The sequence below is a fragment of the Chrysemys picta genome, unplaced genomic scaffold (assembly GCF_011386835.1).
Source record: "Chrysemys picta bellii isolate R12L10 unplaced genomic scaffold, ASM1138683v2 scaf889, whole genome shotgun sequence".
Lineage (NCBI taxonomy): Eukaryota > Metazoa > Chordata > Testudines > Emydidae > Chrysemys > Chrysemys picta.
In genome coordinates this window covers 211-5,000 of record NW_027053596.1, presented here as the reverse complement: position 1 = coordinate 5,000, position 4,790 = coordinate 211, and the positions used below count along the sequence as shown (strand labels likewise).

Here is a 4,790-nt window from a genome sequence, read left to right as displayed (position 1 = left end):
GCTTAATAGTGGTTCCAGGGGAGGCTTAATAGTCGTCCCCCGGGCAGTCCGGGAGAGGCTTAATCGTCATCCCCCGACAGTGTGTGTGTGTGTGTGGGGGGGGAGGCTTAGCAGTCTTCCCCCAGGCTGGGTGGGGGCCTGGCGGGAGGCGTCGCAGTCTTCCCCCGGGCGGTCCGGTGGGGGAGGCTTAGCAGTCGTCATCAGGGCGGTCCGGGGGTGGGGGGAGGCCTCAGAGTCGTCCCTCGGAGAGCCGGGTCGGCGGCGGTGGCGGGTGTCAGGCTTTACGTCCAGCCTCCGGAGGGTGAGCGTCCTCGGACGGGATGCAGCTGCCGCAGAGAGGCAGCCTCTGAGGCAAGGAGCGGAGCACCGAGGCTGGGGAGAGGGGAGCAGGAGCCGGGGGCTGGGGTGGGTGGGTGGGGGGGGCGTTCAGGACAACCGATCAAGCCCCGGGAAGCGGCTGTCAAATGTTCAAAGTCCCCCCCGGGACAACAGGTCAAGCCCTGGGAGGCGGCTGTCAAATGTTCAAAGTCCCCACCGGGACAACAGGTCAACCCCCGGGAAGCGGCTGTCAAATTTTCAAAGTCCCCGTTCGGCCACCAGGTCAACCCGCTGAATCTACTGGGTTGACCTGGCGGCCGGTTTGCTTTCCGGCCACCAGGTCAACCCATTGGATTCGACGGGTTGACCTGGCGACCGGTTTGCTTTCCGGCCACCAGGTCAACCCATTGGATTCGACGGGTTGACCTGGTGGCCGGTTTGCTTTCCGGACCGGATGTCACCCCACTCCCAGGGCAGCGCGGCAGTGGTGCTGAGGACCGCAGAGGGGGGGCTTAATAGTCGAGAGGGAGCAGGTCCGGGGGAGGCTTAATAGTCGTCCCCCGAGGACTCCGGGGGCCAGGCTTAATAGTCGTCCCCCCGGGCGCTCCAGGGGGAAAGCTTAATAGTCCTCCCCCGAGGATAGGCTTAATAGTCGCCCCCCGGCCAGTCCGGGGGAGGCTTAATAGTCGTTCCAGGGGAGGCTTAATAGTCATCCCCCGGGCAGTCCGCGGGAGGCTTAATAGTCGTCCCCCGAGTGCTCCGGGGGGCAGGCTTAATAGTCGTTCCCCAGGCAGTCTGGGAGAGGCTTAAGAGTCATCCCCCGACAGTGTGGGTGTGGGTGTGGGCGGGGGGGAGGCTTAGCAGTCGTCCCCAGGGCGGTCCGGGGGTGGGGGGAGGCCTCAGAGTCGTCCCTCCGAGAGCCGTGTCGGCGGCGGTGGCGGGTGTCAGGCTTTACGTCCAGCCTCCGGAGGGTGAGCGTCCTCGGACGCGATGCAGCCGCCGCAGAGAGGCAGCCTCCGAGGCAGGGAGCGGAGCACCGAGGCTGGGGAGTGGGGAGCAGGAGCCGGGGGGGAGGTGGGGGGCGTTCAGGACAACAGGTCAACCCCCTGGAAGCGGCTGTCAAATGTTCAACGTCCCCACTCGGCCACCAGGTCAAGCCCCGGGAAGCGGCTGTAAAATTCTCAAAGTCCCCACCGGGACAATAGGTCAAGCCCTGGGAGGCGGCTGTCAAATGTTCAAAGTCCCCACCGGGACAACAGGTCAACCCCCGGGAAGCGGCTGTCAAATTTTCAAAGTCCCCGTTCGGCCACCAGGTCAACCCGCTGAATCTACTGGGTTGACCTGGCGGCCGTTTTGCTTTCCGGCCACCAGGTCAACCCATTGGTTTCGACGGGTTGACCTGGCGGCTGGTTTGCTTTCCGGCCACCAGGTCAACCCATTGGATTCGACGGGTTGACCTGGTGGCCGGTTTGCTTTCCGGCCCGGGTGTCACCCCACTCCGAGGGCAGCACGGCAGTGGTCTTGAGGACCACAGAGGGGGGCTTAATAGTCGAGACGGAGCAGGTCCGGGGGAGGCTTAATAGTCGCCCCCCGGCCAGTCCGGGGGAGGCTTAATAGTCGTCCCCCGAGGACTCCGGGGGCCAGGCTTAATAGTCGTCCCCCCCCGGGCGCTCCAGGGGGGAAAGCTTAATAGTCCTCCCCCGAGGACTCCGGGGGCAGGCTTAACAGTCGTCCGCCCCGGGCGCTCCAGGGGGAAAGCTTAATAGTCCTCCCCCGACAGTGTGTGTGTGTGTGTGTGGGAGGGAGGCTTAGCAGTCTTGCCCCGGGCGGTCCGGTGGGGGAGGCTTAGCAGTCGTCCCCAGGGCGGTCCGGGGGTGGGGGGGGGGGGGAGGCCTCACAGTCGTCCCTCGGAGAGCCGGGTCAGCGGCAGTGGTGGGTTTACGTCCAGCCTCCGGAGGGTGCGCGTCCTCGGAGGCGATGCAGGCGCCGCAGAGAGGCAGCCTCCGAGGCAGGGAGCGGAGCACCGAGGCTGGGGAGAGGGGAGCAGGAGCCGGGGGCTGGGGCTGGGGGTGGGGGGCGTTCAGGACAACCGGTCAAGCCCCGGGAAGCAGCTGTCAAATGTTCCAAGTCCCCACTCGGCCACCAGGTCCACCCCAGTCTAGCAATGGGGTTGACCTGGCTGACGGCCGGTTAGTATCAAGGTAAACTCACCGTCGTCCACAGGAGGGCAGCTCTCAGGCCGGCCGGCTGCGGCTGACTCTGGGGCGGCGCCCGGTCCCGGCAGCGAGGGGCGGGGGGCGCGGAGCGAGACGGGGCTAACCGGGGGGGGGCGCCTCCTGCGACTTTGGGGGCCGCGGGTCGTCAGTGGCGTGCAGGCCGGGCCTCTCCCGGGGGATTCGGGGGGGCGGTCCTGCGGGCCGGGCGCAGGGGGCTCGAGCGAGCCCGGGCCGGTCCGCCCCGGGGCCGGGGTCTCCGCCTGCGGCTCAGGGGGGCGCGGGTCGTCGGGGGAGGAAGCCCGGGGGAGCCGCACACCGGCCCGCCAGGCCAGGCCTGGCCTGGATGGCCGCGGGGGGATTCGGGGCGGTCCCGCGGGCCGGGGGCCGGGCGCAGGGGAGGCGGGGGGGCCGAGCGAGTCCGTCCCGGGCCCGGGGCCTCCCCCTGCGGCTTTGGGGTCCGTGGGTCCCCGCTGGAGGAAGCCACTGGGAGCTGGACACCCGCCGTCCGTCCCGCCAGGCCAGGCCTGGCCTGGGTGGCCGCGGGGGGATTCGGGGCGGTCCCGCGGGCCGGGGGCCGGGCGCAGGGGAGGCGGGGGGGCCGAGCGAGTCGGGCCCGGGCCCGGGGCCTCCCCCTGCGGCTTTGGGGTCCGTGGGTCCCCGCTGGAGGAAGCCGCTGGGCGCTGGACACCCGCCGTCCGTCCCGCCTGGCCAGGCCTGGCCTGGGTGGCCGCGGGGGGATTCGGGGCGGTCCCGCGGGCCGGCGGCCGGGCGCAGGGGGTCCGAGCGAGTCCGTCCCGGGCCCGGGGCCTCCCCCTGCGGCTTTGGGGTCCGTGGGTCCCCGCTGGAGGAAGCCGCTGGGCGCTGGACACCCGCCGTCCGTCCCGCCTGGCCAGGCCTGGCCTGGGTGGCCGCGGGGGGGGATTCGGGGCGGACCTGCGGGCCGGCGGCCGGGAGGGTCCGGGCCAGTCCGCCCCATGCCCGGGGTCTCCCCCAGCGGCTTCGGTGGCCCCGGGGGGGGTCCTCCGCGGAGGAAGCCGGGTGGGTGGGGAGCCGGACCCCAGGCGCCCAGACCCGTGACCTGCGGCCGCGACCTCCGACTCGGCAGGAGCGACGAGGGGCTTTCCGGCCCGTCCCCCCCTCTCCTTCCCCCCCAGAAAAGGAGAGAGAGCTGACTCGGACCGGGAAAAGCTGCCTACGGCACCTGGGATTCCCAGGCGGTCACCCATCCAAGTACTAGCCAGGCCCGGGACGGTTTACCTTCCGAGATCGGACGGGATCGGGGGCGTTCGGTCCGGTATGGCCGTAGGCACCCGGCCCCGCGCCTCCTCGCCCGCTTTCCCCTGCCGACGCCCGGGCCTGCCGCACGGTGAGCCCCGGTCGGACTGCCCCCCCCCCCTGCGGCAGGGCCCCCGTCTCTCGCGGGCCCGGTCCTTTTTTCCTTTTCGAGCTCCGGGGCCCGGGCTGGCCGCCAGAGCCCCTCCGCCCGCCCTCCCCGGCGTCGGGGAAAATACTGTCCCGGACTTCCAGTGCGCCCGATCCTGTCAGCCGGGGGGTGGGGAGGGGCAGTCCCTCGCTGCGGCCGGGGAGGGTGAGCCCAGGGCGGCTTGCCTGCCGTGCGAGGCCCCTCTCGGCCACCAGGTCAACCCCGAGTCGAAAGGGCTGAAAAATTTTCAGAGTCCCCTCCCGGGCACCAGGTCAACCCGTGGAATCGGACGGGTTCACCTGCTGGCCGGTTCGCTTCCCGGGCACCAGGTCAACCCGTGGAATCGAAAGGGTTCACCTGCTGGCCGGTTTGCTTTCCGGCCACCAGGTCAACCCCTAGGGGTTTTAACGGGGGCACGCCCGGTGGCCTCTTTCCCGTCCGGTCACCAGGTCAACCCGGATCTCCCTCCTTCCCTGGGCGTCCCCTCCTCGGAGGCGTCAGGTTCCATTCCCCCCCCCCCCCCAGACTTCCAGGGGCCCGATCCAGTCGGCCGGGAGGCAGTCCCTCGCTGCGGCCGGGGAGGGTGAGCCCAGGGCGGCCTGGTCCATGTCTCTAGTGGGCCCGATCCTTTTTTTTTTTTTCGAGCTCCGGGGCCAGGCCCGCCCGGGCAGCCCTCCTCGGAGGCGTGGGGCGATTTCCCCCCGCCCCCAGACTTCCAGGGGCCCGATCCTGTCGGCCGGGAGGCAGTCCCTCGCTGCGGCCGGGGAGGGTCAGCCCAGGGCGGCTTGCCTGCCGTGCGAGTCCCCTCTCGGCCACCAGGTCAACCCCGAGTC

The 4,790-nt window shown here is 70.6% G+C and overlaps 1 non-coding gene across 1 annotated transcript; it reads right to left on the bottom strand.

Moving 5' to 3' along the window:
* Window positions 1–3,723: 3,723 nt before the first annotated feature.
* LOC135979462 (5S ribosomal RNA) lies at window positions 3,724–3,842 on the bottom strand. Its single transcript, XR_010596766.1, has one exon. It is a non-coding gene; the product is annotated as a 5S ribosomal RNA (ribosomal RNA).
* Between the last annotated feature and the right edge of the window lie 948 nt (window positions 3,843–4,790).